The sequence below is a fragment of the Columba livia genome, chromosome 18 (assembly GCF_036013475.1).
Source record: "Columba livia isolate bColLiv1 breed racing homer chromosome 18, bColLiv1.pat.W.v2, whole genome shotgun sequence".
Classification (NCBI taxonomy): Eukaryota; Metazoa; Chordata; class Aves; order Columbiformes; family Columbidae; genus Columba; species Columba livia.
In genome coordinates this window covers 3,556,304-3,571,143 of record NC_088619.1, presented here as the reverse complement: position 1 = coordinate 3,571,143, position 14,840 = coordinate 3,556,304, and the positions used below count along the sequence as shown (strand labels likewise).

The following is a 14,840-nucleotide window of genomic DNA, read 5'->3' as shown; positions in this document are numbered from 1 at the left end:
CTGGTGAAAATACCATTTGCTTGAATAAGTATAAATAGATATTTTAATATAGCTAAATAATACATATCTTCACTGAAATTTTACAGACAAGGATGGATAATATATTGTAATAATATAATGAAAGTTCCTGGGAAAAGTGTATTTTTGGATGAGAAGTGAGAAAAAAAAAACCCTGTTTTGAGAAGCGAAAAATGTTTCAAGTTTTCAAAACACGAAACCTACCAGGAGGCTGTTTCAAAAGGAATTCAGTTGCTCAAGAGGAATGTTTGTTCCTTTTGAAAAGACGTTTTCCCTTCAAAAACCTGTTCCTGGCCATCCCTGGTTCGGGTGGTTGTATCTGAAACAAAAACCAAAGGAGCCTCAGCAAGGGGAGCTGAGGCTGGTCCTCCGCACGGCGCCATCGCTGTCTCTGTTTCTAGCAAGATGTGGGTATGTTCCCAGTGGGTTTTCAAGTTAAAACTGCATCAACTGGGTACAAAAATATTGGTACCTGTCTGGTGCATCTCTGCTTGGGACACGCGCCATGTTCTCCTGCATCTGGGAAGCACAGAGGTTCTGTAGGTTTGGGGGTGTTGCTGGAAATGCAGGTTTGGGGAGGGTTTGGAAGCCAAACAGAAGCTGAGCTGTGAACACGAGAGGGAAGGAGCTCACTGCAAGTCCCTCAAATGTCTTTTCGCAGCAAAGCAAAGAGGTTTTCCGTGACATTATGATGGTCTAACCATGTAGGATGCAAATTGGCACACAGAAAAACAGCCCTAAATGGCATATTTTGACAAACAGGAGGTAAAATGTATCATCCTGGCTAAGCTAGTGGAATACCGTGAAATATTAGCACAAAGATATTAATGCTCAACTAATTAAAAAAAAGTCATCTCTCACGCTCCCGGGGGATTTGATTACTTTTTTTATGAAGGCTGGAGGTATCACACCATTTTCAGATGATGTAATTAACCTGACCTATTTGGTGGCTCCATATTAACGTTTCTTTGTGATGGATTTACAATAAAGCTTCATTATTCAAGACTTCAGAACAAGATTTATTATGATCTTGTTTCTTTCCATTCATTATCTTGTTCTTCTCATTTGGAAGCGAGTCAGGACCCCTGGGTGCTTTTCTTGTGCCTCCCAGGAACCCGTGCCCCTCTCTGGAGAAGACTTACGGCTTTGACCTCGCTGTTTCGCAATTTGCTCTGTAGCAAAGTGGGTGCAGAGATAAACCACTTAAGATTTTCACGAGGCTTACATAATTCATCTAAGAGCACAAAGAACCAGAGATGAGAACAGGCTGGCGAAAGGCTGTGGGTTTTTCGGCTGGTACGTATTGTTATTCACGGTCATCTTTCTTCTTGCGGCTCCAATCCCAATGTTGGGTGGATCAACTCCCACTGACTGCAGTGACCTCAGTTCATTTGAAACATTTCAAAGGCGCCACATACGGTTGGGCACCCAGCTGCCATTGAGGGCACTGCGAGGTTATTCATTAATCCCTATATGTATCTTAAAGAAAAACCTATAAAATCCCCAAGCTGAGCCTGTCTTTCAGCAGTAAGGTTTTTTTTTGGTCTACAATAGGTTTAGAGAGAATTTTGTATTAGAATCAGAGCATAACATTCAAACTTCTTTTTTTTTTTGCTAGAACAAACTGTTACAGAGGGAACTGCAGATTTCTATACCTGTCTTAACTTCAAAGATTAGAAATCAAGCCAAACCCCACAACATACTTTGCTTCATTCATTGCCAAGGGCAGAACGTTCTTAATGTGTTGGTATGGAATAAACAGATGTCAAACTAAACAAAGATTTTAATTTCCATTGAGATGATGAAAATGTATTAACCCAAAGATGATGCTGATGGAGTAACTATTACACATCAACAGGACACTCAGTATTTTGATGCTTCGGTTGGAGCTGAGCTTTCCTCTAGTCCAGCTAACAGCAGATGTGCAGTGTTTGGTCCCCTAGGAGCCAGACACAGGATTTCCCACTGATTTCCAGTCATCCAACCATCAGGACACAGCGGTGAATAATTCAGGTGGTGCCAAGTACCAAACTCTGTTCTGTCCATAGACCGACACGTGGAGGAGGGATGCTGGACAAGGCCAACAGGGCGACACGCAAGACAAATCTAACGGGGCCCCTCAGTTCCAGCAGGACAGGGAACTGCTGGAGAGAGTCCAGCGCAGCCACCAAGATGCTGAAGGGAGTGGAGCATCTCCCGTGTGAGGAAAGGCTGAGGGAGCTGGGGCTCTGGAGCTGGACAAGAGGACACTGAGGGGTGACTCATTCCTGGGGATCAATATGGAAAGGGGGAGTGTCAGGAGGATGGAGCCAGGCTCTCCTCGGTGACAACCAGTGACAGGACAAGGGGCAATGGGTACAAACTGGAACACAGGAGGTTCCACTTAAATTTGAGAAGAAACTTGTTGGGGGTGAGGGTGCCAGAGCCTGGCCCAGGCTGCCCAGGGGGTTGTGGAGTCTCCTTCTCTGCAGACATTCCAACCCACCTGGACACCTTCCTGTGTAACCTCATCTGGGTGTTCCTGCTCCATGGGGGGATTGCACTGCATGAGCTTTCCAGGTCCCTTCCAACCCCTGGCATTCTGGGATTCTGTGATTCTGTGGGCAGAAAGTGTTCACCAAGAGTCTGGCTGGGTTGTTCCTGGCACCCAAAACCTCCCCTACAGTAGACAAAGCTATTTTTCCAGTGCAGAGCTGTCCCTCTGTGTTATGCTTGTGGAATAAGAACTCTCCCTGTCATTGGACACAGAAGATTTATTTAAGAGATGAGGTGGCTCTGAAACACCATCCCTGCAGTAATTAATTGGTTGCTGCTGTAAAGCACAGTAGCGGCATTTTGAGAGACGTTATCTGCTGTCTTGCTCAAATTAAGAATTCATAAGGGCACAAATCATTCTGCAGGCTTTGTTTTGCTTTAAGTTATGCCGTATACAAATTATCTGAGAAGCTGATTAATGACATAGAAAGGGAGAGACAAGAAGACAATACATCTCTTCTCTATCTAATCTCTTCTGCCTTCCCGTCTGCCTGCCTACAGGACAGTGCAGTGGAGAGCAACCCAAATAGTCCAGCTCTTGCCCCAGGCCCCTTTGCTGTTTCTCTGTGTCTCACCAGGCTTATGGTAAATACACACTTGGGTAAAAAGCTCTCGGTTCTGAGGCCAGAGGAAAGCTACCGTCATCCTCAGCATCATCTCTATTGTGTTCAGTGCTCACATCACAGCAGGAGGCTGCTCTGCCGTGTCCTAATCACCTTCCATTTGCCAGGTATTCACTGAATTTTTGAGTAGCAAGATGGATGCGATTAGCTTGCCTTTATCCTGCAATCCATTAGATAACTAGATTTTTACTTTCCCCCCAACTTTTCATGGCGATAGTGGTTGACATGAGCTGGAGCAATTAATGGGAAAGAAGTGGCATGAGACCCAGATGTGCATTTGCCAGATGTGCTGGATTCTTCATTTAAGTATTATATTTACAAGGCCAGATGTGTCTTTCCAGCCTTGTTAGACTAGGATGTGGCCTAAGTCTCCCAGACAGGTCAAGCACAGCTTAATACAAATGTCAGCTGCACCTTTCCAAACCCCTCAGGACTCCTGTTGTGTTCCCAGAGGGAGGCAACCAGACAAGTTGTGTCCAGGGGTTTGCACAAGCATATGCTCAAACTGCAGCCTAAGGGCCTTTTTGATGTATATCCTTGCCTTGAGAAGAATAGAAGTTGTGCCACTTGGAGCTGCTCGGCTCTGGCCTTTCCTGGGCTGCAGCTGCGCGTGGCTGTTGTCACTTGTCCCAGCACATTGATGCCCTGGGCAGACTGCAGACCCTGCGGGTTGTCGTGTGGCTCTCAGGCCAGCTGCTGAGCCCAAGGCATCACAGGGGATGAGCGTTATTACAAAATCCATTTCTGTGGCCACCCATGCCCAGTGCTGTGGGTACAGTGTCCTCCAGGCACTGGTGAAGCTGTTGGAGCTCTGCCTTTCCTGGACAGGCCCTGAACAACCATAAAGTTCCTCAGGCCGTGTCCTTTGCCAGCCTGCAGGGCCGGTTGTGAGTGTGAGAATAAAAGCCAGGGTGAGAGGAAAGTGTGCCCGGCCGAGTCGCTGCCTGTGCCGTGGATTTCACCTGCAGATGGACCGGCCCGGCAGCAACGGCTTTAAATGATGTGCCACAGCATCCCTGGAGCGGGGTAGAGCCCGTGGGTGTTGGGAAGGAGCTCACAGCTCCTGGCCAAGTGGCAGAGTCATCCCGGAGTGATCTCAGAGGCCTTTGACACGGCCGGTGGGAACAGAAAGCACTAACGTGTCAGTTCTGAGCATCCTGCAGTGCTGCTGGGCCAGGGCTCGGACCCTGCCCGGGCCTGAGGGGACACGGGTGACAGCACGGATGGTGTTGGCTCTGCAAAGGGCTGGACAGTGTCCTGGTGAATTACATAATTCTGACAAAGCTGGTTGTTTTTTTGTTTTATTCCTCATGGGAATTAATTTCAATAAATGTATTTTCATTTAATTTAATGGAATAGAACAAGGGCAAGTGTAGAGTCTTGCGTCTGGGTAGGAACAACCCCAGGTTCCAGTATAAATTGGGGAATGACCTGTTATAGAGCAGCGTAGGGGAAAGGGACCTGGGGGTCCTGGGGACAGCAGGGTGACCATGAGCCAGCACTGGGCCCTTGTGGCCAGGAAGCCAATGGTACCTGGGGTGGGTTAGAAGGGGGTGGTCAGTAGGTCAGAGAGGTTCTCCTGCCCCTCTGCTCTGCCCTGGGGAGACCACACCTGGAATCTTGTGTCCAGCTGTGGCCCCTCAGTTCCAGCAGGACAGGGAACTGCTGGAGAGAGTCCAGCGCAGCCACCAAGATGCTGAAGGGAGTGGAGCATCTCCCGTGTGAGGAAAGGCTGAGGGAGCTGGGGCCCTGGAGCTGGACAAGAGGAGACTGAGGGGGGACTCATTCCTGGGGATCAATATGGAAAGGGGGAGTGTCAGGAGGATGGAGCCAGGCTCTTCTGGGTGACAACCAGTGACAGGACAAGGGGCAATGGATTCAGACTGGAACACAGGAGGTTCCACTTAAATATGAGAAGCAACTTCTTCATGGTGAGGGTGGCAGAGCCTGGCCCAGGCTGCCCAGGGGGGTTGTGGAGTCTCCTTCTGTGCAGACATTCCAACCCGCCTGGACACCTTCCTGTGTAACCTCATCTGGGTGTTCCTGCTCCATGGGGGGATTGCACTGGATGAGCTTTCCAGGTCCCTTCCAACCCCTGACATTCTGGGATTCTGTGATTTATTTATTTACTAAGGAAGCTTTTCAAGCATAGGAACAAAAAACATTTGGACTGATGACTTTTTTGCAAGTTTTTATTGATTTTAGCTTCAAGCTGACATCAGTAAATGTTTTTACTGCCCAAAACCAGAACATTTTTGAGGGGAAAAAAGACATTAGGTGATTTCAATTTTTCTTTTTTGTTCTAAACTGGAATTAAAGAAAATTTCAGAATGGTGGAACAGCCTTTGCAATGGAAATCACGGAGCTCTCCCATGCCCACAATGGCTGTCACCCTTCATTTGGCACAGGCGGCAGGGGCAATAGCTGCGTGCACAAGCAGTCGAACCCACAGTTTAACAGGTTCCTCAGCCTTCCGAAGTTTTTAAATCCAGGCTAAGCAGATGTGTCAGGATGGACACAGGGATGGTCACAATCTCCTCGCAGGGGGTGATCTGGGTGACCTCCTGAGGGCCACTGCATTTTCCTATGAGCCATCGATGACTTAACCCAGGCCATTGAGTGGATCATAGAGTCATTGTGGTTGGAAGAGACCCTCAGGATCATCGAGTCCAACTGTAACCTAATGCTGGCACTAAAACATGTCCCTAAGAACCTTATCTATATGCCTTCTTAGCACCTCCAGGGATCGTGACCAAAGAAATTTTAGTAACACCTGATATGTTAACATCAAAAACAATCCCCAGTTACCAATGAATTTTTAATTGAGACTGATCATCCTCAAGTTTAAGTTTGGCCCCAGAGTTTCACGTGGAAATCACAATAGGAAATATTACATTTTTACAGGCAGAAGGGAACGTTCTGTTTGTCCTGCCATACTCACAAATTCATCAGGAGATTCTTATTTTTATATCATGCTATATATTCTGGAGGATCTAGAATCCCCGATGGTCTCGTGTGCCACGGCCCAGCCTGCTTGGTTTATCTGGTGAGGATCAGCAGGCCCGCAGAGCACAATGTGCTCTGGCTGCAGAATGATCTATGGAGCATCAGCTCCAGTTAAATTAAGCTCACAAAATGAGCGTGTCGGTGGGAACAGAGCGGAGCTGTGGGAACTGGAATTAGACCAGACCTAAAGCGGTGAGGGAAGGGCAGGCTGAACCAGAGCTGATCTGCAGAACTGAAAATGAAATCACACTGTCGTTCTTTCTGGGGCTGCTGCAGGGATCGGAGCTGGAGCCTCTGACCCACAAAGTACAAATGTAATTTACCACCATTCGGGGTAACCGGAGAGACCAGAATTGGGGATATCAATATGTGGTAAGAAATCGAAGCGATAAATCAGCGAACAAATGAGAATTGCAAGAATAATTGATTCTGAAGGAGGGACACGGCAAACAAACCTCAACCGGTTTATTTATGCAGAACATCCTTACTTCCAAAAAATACCATTTGGAGGCTCATGAAAAAAAAAAGGAGGGGAAGGTGACCCTCAACCCAGACCCCAATTTCCTATCTGTAGAGTAGCTAGCAAAAGGTACGTGAGATTTGGGGCAGAATCTGGGTCTGAATGCAGAGATGACTGGTTTCTAAGAGATTTAGATGGGGATAAAGAGCAGGAAGAGGAAGAGAAGGAGGCGGAGGGAGACCCAAGGCTTCCAGCAGCAGGTGCGGCACAACCAGAACGAGAAATATGGAGAAAACGGGAAAATGATAAGGGGAGGGATGAATGAGCACAGGGTTCCAGCAAACAGCGCGTTGGGCAATCTTGGTTCCACGGTCTCTGCTGGTGTGGCCATTGAAATAGAAATACTGTGGTAACAGGGGAGGGCGAGTCAATGGAAACATAAAGATCGCAAAACCTCAAAACCAGCTCGCCTGCCCTCAGTCTTTGGAGTCGCTATAGAATTACGTGTTACTCTTTAGGGCTTTTTTTGAAGGAATATAATTAAAAATAAGAAAACTGCATCTTCTCCAATCTAATGGGGAAAGGAGAGCTGATATTCTTCATATGGGGTAAGCGAATTAGCTACAGAAAAGAATAATCCAAAGTAATCTTTGCAGCTCAGAGGCACTAACTGGAAGACCACAAGGGAAGCCAAAGTCAGATATTAGCTCTCTGATTTAAAATTAAAACAATTGATCAGTTGTCCTTCCTAGAACGAACAGCAAAACAAACAAGCCTGCATTGTAGAACTGAAATTCATTGGCTAGATCTGGCCAAATCCAAACGAGTGGGGTCCCAAAGGGCTCTTGAGAAATATTATTATGGTTGAATGAATTGCATTTTTTAGTACATAAAATACAGATATTGGACAATTGAAAAGTAAAGTCATTCTAAAAAGAAGCTGCATTTTTTTTCTTTCTTCTCCTTTTTTCTCTTTTGTTTTCTTTCTTTTTTTTTTTAAATTATGTTTTCTTTAAAGTGTGAATCAGGAGTTTCCAGAGCTGCTCAGGCTCCATGCAGCAAACCGCAGACTCAGAAATGCACAGCAGCATCTCTGAAGAAGGAGGTGAAATTAGAGTTGGCTCTTTATGCAGCAATTGAAACTAAAGAAGCAGCGTCTTCTCTGATCCAGGTGGGGAAAGAGCTGCTCTGGGTGTTCAGCATGATCAGCCGCTCCTTAGCGTCTGTTTAAGCCTCGATGGCAGAAATGTGGTTGCATTTCTCTTCCCCCGGTACTACGAGGATGTTTTACCTCCTGAAATACAACAGGCTCTTTAAAATTGAATAACGCAGAATTTCTGCTTCTTGCTTTATAGTTCTGTTTCCGGGGGCGATCCTGGGATCCCGCTGGTGTTTTTCTCTCTCGTGGGCTGACATGTTGGGGCTCGGCCCGTTGCAGATGCTGCTGCCCCCTTGGCGTGGGGATAAAGCTGAGCCCACGTCTTGTTCTCATGAAACATATATAACGTATAAGGAATCCCACCAAATACGGAGCTCGCTGGGAATATCACGCCAACACACCTTTTGATATAAACAGCAAAAGGGAACCTCAGGGTAAGGTTTGGGTTCAGTAAAATAAAGGGCAGCAAAGTGCATCTGAGTGCAGCCAGATGACAAGGAATTAATGATCCGGAACTCAGGCTTATTACGGTGTCCCGCCTTTGTTATTGCTTTGTGCAATTTCCCTGTTGTATTTAATCTCTTCTCGGATACTGATGCATCCGTAAAGCCTGGGTGTTGAAGCGGGATGCACATCGTGGTTGTTCGTCGGGCCGCGGGTGCTGCTTCCAAACTGGCGTTTCCCTGGGTGCGGGGGCAGAACAAGGACGCCAGCCCCGTGCTGGGGGCTCCTGCTCCCTGGCAAGCAGTCGGCTGCTCCCTTCCAGCTGGAAGTCTCTTGTCTTGCGTTCAACAATGTGTTTCATTTCAAATTCAGGATTTGCCTTTAAATGACAATTGAAAGATGTTTCATAACAAGCTGGCTCTGAGTGAAAATATAAATGATTTCCCTTGAAAGACGTCAAAGTGAAACATTTCATGTGGAGTGGAGGGAATCACTTGTTTGCTTTTTGTTTCCTTAAACAGATAGTTCAGCAAAACTAAGGCGAGTTAATAAAATATTTCTGATTCTGCGTGTTTTCCAAATAATTCAAGGACTTGCAAGATATTGCAAATAGCCAGGACCCTGCCAGGTCCTCCGGGTTTAACAAAGATCCTTGACATGGTGGGATGGAGGGACAACTATCCAGGCAACCACACTGGAGCCAAAGGCTTTCTGTCTTTACAGTACAGTATGAAGAAAAACTCTCTCTCTGGTTGCAGCAGAAAGCAGCGTAACATCTTCCTGTGTTGGTGATCACACTTAGACTGCAGCATTTAATAATAGCTACTTGTAGACCAGGGGAAACCTCCTCCTAACTTGTGAGCTGTGCTGTAACCTGTGATGTTTGGGATCCCTGGGTCTTCGGGTGAGGCGATAGGATGCAGCACCTTGGGGTGGAGGACAAATTGCTTTTCTATATCACAGTAGCCAAAGTGAAGTCAGTGGGGATACCTCGTGCTGAAAGCTCTGAGAGAGGAGAGCCAGGAGCAGCGATCGCTGTTTAGTTCAAAGTCCACACCCAGGGTCTCAGGGAATAAAATATTAAATCAAATGCCTCCAAGCTCCCTGTGCTCGTTGCAGAATCCCCAGCAACGCGGTGCTGTCCGGCCGTCCTCGAGCAGCCAGGGCTTGCGGAGCTGTGCTGGAAGCCGACCCTGACCCTCTGCAGGCCCAGCTGTGGTCGTGTTTGACCAGCGCTGCCACGCTCTGCCTGCCAGAGGGACCACACTGACCATTGAGTCCGAAATCCTGCATTCAAACCTGAGAAATGTCTCCTTACAACGTTTGCAGCAATGCTGTAGCTTTGCTGGAGTAAGGACAGCTGGTTTTTAAGAGCATCTGGTTGTGATTTAATGGCTTCATCTGATGGATACTCAACAATATGCCCAGAGTACGTATTCTAGCAGTGAGTCTCTTTCACTTGTGTTTGTGAATATCTCAAGGGTGGGTGTCAGAGGATGGACCAGACTCTGTTCAGTGGTGCCCAACGCCAGGGTGAGGGGCAACGGGCACAGACTGAAACACAGGAGGCTCCATCTGAACAGGAGCAGAAACTTGTTTGCTGGGAGGTGCCAGAGCCTGGCCCAGGCTGCCCAGAGCGGGTGTGGAGTCTCCTTCTCTGAGACATTCAAACCCGCCTGGACCCACCTGTTAAAAATGTCTAAACAGTAGAGAAAAGCCTAATAAATAAAACAGTTAAAACTGTACGTACTTCTGTCCTCTGGAGCTGTGCTCACCCTTGACATGTCCTTCTGGGTCCTAAAACCGACAGGTCCTGCTTTCCCCAAGAGAGCAGGAGAGGTTGTGAGAAGTCTTTAGCATCCTTATTCCTTTTCTGGGAGTAGTTCGGTGGTGCTGGCAGTTTTTCCCTCCTTGCTTTGGGTCTACTTCTGACTATTTTTATACATTTTTCTTATGAAAACCTCATTCCTCCTCACCCACCCCCAGCTAACCCTTGACGGTTGTCCAGGAGCCTCCCCAGGCTCCTGTAACACAGAGGGCTGTTGGCTGCCACCATGGGCTACTTGGCTTCATCAGGCCATTGTCACAGACTGATCCCTGAGCAGAGCTTACCCAGGCCAAGTTTACTAAGTCATAGTTTCTGCACTTTTATAACAGCTAAAATAAGACAAAACCAGCTCAGATGGAGGCAAATCCAGACCAGTCCTGAGACTCCATGGTCTAAGATCAAAAGAAAGCCTGGAGACATTCACTGGTAATGGGATAAATTATAGTTACTGATCTGCCATTTAGGAAAGACATAGAAATAACTTCACATAAGAGAACTCCTTTCCTGAATATTACTTGCAGGTGGCTTCCAAACCCACGCAGCTGGATTTCTGCAGAGCTTTATCTAATGGTGCCTGTTCTGCCAAGTGCTGCTGGGACTGAGCACACCCAGCACCACTTTTTTGGGCAGAGCAGAAAGTCACTGCTGGTCACTGGGTTAAAATGAGCTTGGAAAACTGGGATTATACAGATTGGTAAGGTGAAGGAGCTGCAATTTGAGGAGGGATTGTGATGGAAAATTGTAGGCAAAACAAGAAATAAGTTGGCTGTTTTACACAACGGACCAGCCCTGTCCATCCCTGGTGTGGTCTGTGGGGATCAACACGTTCATTTACTACTCACACCCTCCAGTGCTTGCTGCTTTGTTATACTTGATGAAGCCACCAAATACTGAATTTGTTGTCACATGAGAAAAGAAAAAAGAAAGAAAAAAGAAAGCGCTGGAGCTTTCTAGACCAGGTTTATTTGTAGGAGACTGGGCACCTACCTGAGGCCGATGTTTTAAGGAGAGTTTTGCCTGTATCAATGGGTTCCTGTGAGAAAAGGCTTCATAGTGGGGAACTGACATTATTCCAGGAATAAGGTCTTGCAAAAAATCTCATCATTGCTGTGTTGTTCGTTAATCATTTGCTTGGGTTGCTCTGCGTGCCTCTTGCTCTGCAGGATCACTCTGGAGCAGCAAGGGACTCGATGGAGGCAGGAGAACGGCGCTTACAAACACTGCGATAGAGGAAGGAGATTTAAATGAGGCTCATTTGCCCAAAGCGCGATTTACAGATGAGTTGGTGTCATCCTGTGGAGACCAGCAGTTAAGTCTAGGTGACCTCCTAATGTCAGAAAGAACAATCCATTGAGCAAGGTTAAAGGACTGGATTCAGGTTAATTCAAGAGCTTGTCCAATAAGATAAAGCAGTATAGTGAAGGTAAATATTTGCAGCTTTATTTGCTGTGAGATTAATGTAATTGGTTTGGATTCCTTCACATCCTCCAGCCTCTTCATAAACACTGCACACTGTTAAATGCTGCAATAATGAAGGCATTTTGTCTTCATCATACTGGAGGGCAAGAAGCAGGGGAGAGCTATTCTTGCAAAATATTAGCCCAGTTTTGCAGACCCCAGAGGATCTATTAATTTAGGTTAGAATCTCTGCGTCTAAGCAAGGGCAGAGCTTGGTAAGCATGTGAAGCTTTCCATAGCCCCACCTCCATCTCCTTCTGGGATTTTATTCCCTTTTCTTTCTTATTTTTTTCTTCTTTTCGTATAGGCGGCGCAGAACCTGGGCACAGAGAAGCCCAGAGCACGGGGAATGTGTCTGGATCACCTCCCCAGGGCTGCCAAGCAGGGCTTTAGAGCGCTAGGAAAATTCCACAGCTCTGTTCGCTGGCATCACCACCGTGAGCCATCGCGCTTGGAAATCCCGAATCTCGTCCGTCAGATGATAAATGGAGGTGGGAGATAAGAGGGAAGGGAGAGTTTGATCCTAGTCCAGCCCCAGTAACCAATGTGGCTTCTCTGACAGAAGCTCTAGGTAAATTCATCACCCTGGGTTAATTATTATTTGTTAATAGCTATCTGCTTCCTGCCAGCCACAGCATCACAGCATCACTAGGACTAGAGGAACCTCTGGAGCCCACCCAGTCCCACCCTGTGGCTCAGAGCAGATTCCCCTGGGCTATGTTGAGCTGGGTTCGGGATATGGCAAGAAGAAAAGCTTTTCTTGTGTTTAAATGGAATTTAAATGATATTTCAGTTTTCTGCGCACTGATGAGTAGAGTCTGCTGCCATCTCCTTCACTCGCCTCCATCGCTGCTGAGTCGCTACGACCATAGGGATTTGCTCCCTGCCAGTTTCCCCTAACGCAGGTGGAAATCGAAATGGATTTCGGCTCTGTTGTTCAGGAAGTCTGGCTTTGCACCCATTCACTGTTCTCCCAACACCGACTGTCAGAAACACAGATGGACAATGACAAATTAGACAGAAAGCAGCTCTCTTTGTCTGCACAAGCTGCTGGCAGAGGTTTGGTGTTTGGGTAAATGAAGTCCAGCCAAACACCATCTGTGCGGGGCTTGACAGTCGTGAGTCCCCAACCGGCCACTATTGGTGATCAGAAAAAGTGAATCTGTACCAATATGTGCAAAATCAATCAAATCTACATATCACAACGTAGGACAGGCCAGCCACTGGAGCCTGCTCTCGTTTCTTCAGCCCATCATGACAGCCCCTAATTACTTGCTTCTTTTTCTTTATAACCATCCATTCAATGGCTGTTTCAATGACTGTTAAGTACTTTGGGGAATATTTTAAATATCCACTTGTCTGTCTCTCCTCTCTGTGATTTGCTTTCCAACCTGGAGACATTCATTAGTAGGGCGCTTCAGCAGCATTCATACATATTCTATGGCTATTGTTATCTAAGTGACACTGTCCATGTTAGCTTGTACAACAATAACGATGCATGGCCTGATGAGCTGTTAAGCAAGTCCCAGCTGGAGATATTGATTAGGTGGTTTTGGCTTAGCTATTGAAAAATAGCAAAAATTGTTGATTGCAAATACGCTATGCGGTGACGAGGATGATTTGTGTCATACAGCAAACTATCGTGAAAAAGTGGAGTTAACGTCCCAATTTTGCCCTATTCTGGGTGTGTGAATGCCATGTGCAGGGGACATGGGGAGCTCATGGGTCTGGGGGCAGGTTGCACACGACAGGGGCTTCAGGAGGGTGGATGAGCTTTGCAAGCCAAATCTTGTGTAGAAAAGCAGCACCACTGTTCAATGGCCCCTTCAACCATTTCCACGTTAACATTTCTGGAACAATATCAGCTTTCATATACTATAGCTGAGTGGGTTTTATCTTTCCAGGTTTCAATCTGGTTAGGAGACCTGAATGCCCAGAAGGGCTCTGTTGTTTCAGTAGTGCCTGGATGGTGCAACTTAGTAACCAAAACTGGTCAGACAATATTGTCTAAATGGCACTTTGTCCACTTGCCTGTGCTGCTACCGGTGGATGAAATGGGGAGGGACTGACAGGGCTGCTCTTGAGGACCTGCTGTCCCTCAGCAGCATCTCCAGCTCCCCGTGTTCTCATCATGGCCCTGCTCATCCAGGCTTCCTTTAGCTCTGCAAGTCTCCACTCCAACCCGTAAATGGATGTCAAGACACAATCATCACGTTACCATTTCCACAAGCTTGCTGTAGGTAACTGTTTTCTAACTGCAGTGTGGATCATATATATATGCCAGAATGTGAGCATAAGGTAATTTCGGGTCTGTCATTTCTATATAGAAATTATCACCAAATTTAGATCTCTTGCTGTCAGCACAAACCACCTACCCAGAGACCGGAGCTTTCCCGGGGTGTTACAGGAAGCATTTCCCTTTTTGTACACTCACCATATGTCCCGCTTCCTAGTAGCACAGGAGTGGTTCCCCTTGGGCAGAAATCTACTGTAGACATATCCAGTCCCACCACCCCATATCTCCTTTTAGACAGGCTTAGGAAAAAAAGTGTAAGGCTCATGGAAGCACAGAGTTATCTTTTACCTGTCTCTGCGGTCCTCCTGCCCCTCCCAATAACAAGACTTTTGGAGATTTCCACAGCTGGCGTTGTACCTGGACTGTCGTGTCATTATTTGTATGTCTAACCTGCTTTTAAATTTCCTTTATTTTTAAATTATTTTATTCCCTTCCCGTGGCAGTGAGTTCCATAGTTGAATTAGGCACTACATGAAGAAATGCTGCTTTCTGCTTGCTTTCAACTTGCTGGAATGATCGTTTCCTTGGGTGGCGTTGTGAATAATCTGTCTTCGCTTTCTCCTTTGTCATTCACCTTTTAGAGACCCTGCATTCCCGCTTCCCCAGGGCAAGCAATTCTTGCACTGTAGCTTCCCAATCAAACCCATAAATCAGCATTGACAGAACATTGGAGCTGAAGAACATCTGTTATCTGCTAATGCCAACAGTGAGTCGGAAAAGAAGAGTTAGCTGGACTATGGGGAGAAATGTGCCTTAAAATATCTGTGCCTTGAAATAATGGGAGTCTGAAACAGGTAAAACATTTGATAGCAACCGGCCTTGCCGTGCTATGTAGCCTGGTAGCACCAGCTCTGAGTCTGAGGAGCACTCCATATTGTAGATTAATATGTCCTGATAACTGAGCAAACTAGGACTGACCACCAGCTTCCCATCTGAGTGTCTTCAGTAATTTAATACAAGCCCTCCTGCTTATAATAACACATAATCAGGGCTGGTCCTGCTGACCTGAGGGT

General features: G+C 46.6%; 1 protein-coding gene across 4 annotated transcripts in view; it reads left to right on the top strand.

Moving 5' to 3' along the window:
* Window positions 1-14,840, top strand: part of SHISA6 (shisa family member 6) — a 245,111-nt gene that overhangs the window by 106,166 nt on the left and 124,105 nt on the right. The gene's annotated exons all lie outside the window — the stretch shown is intronic.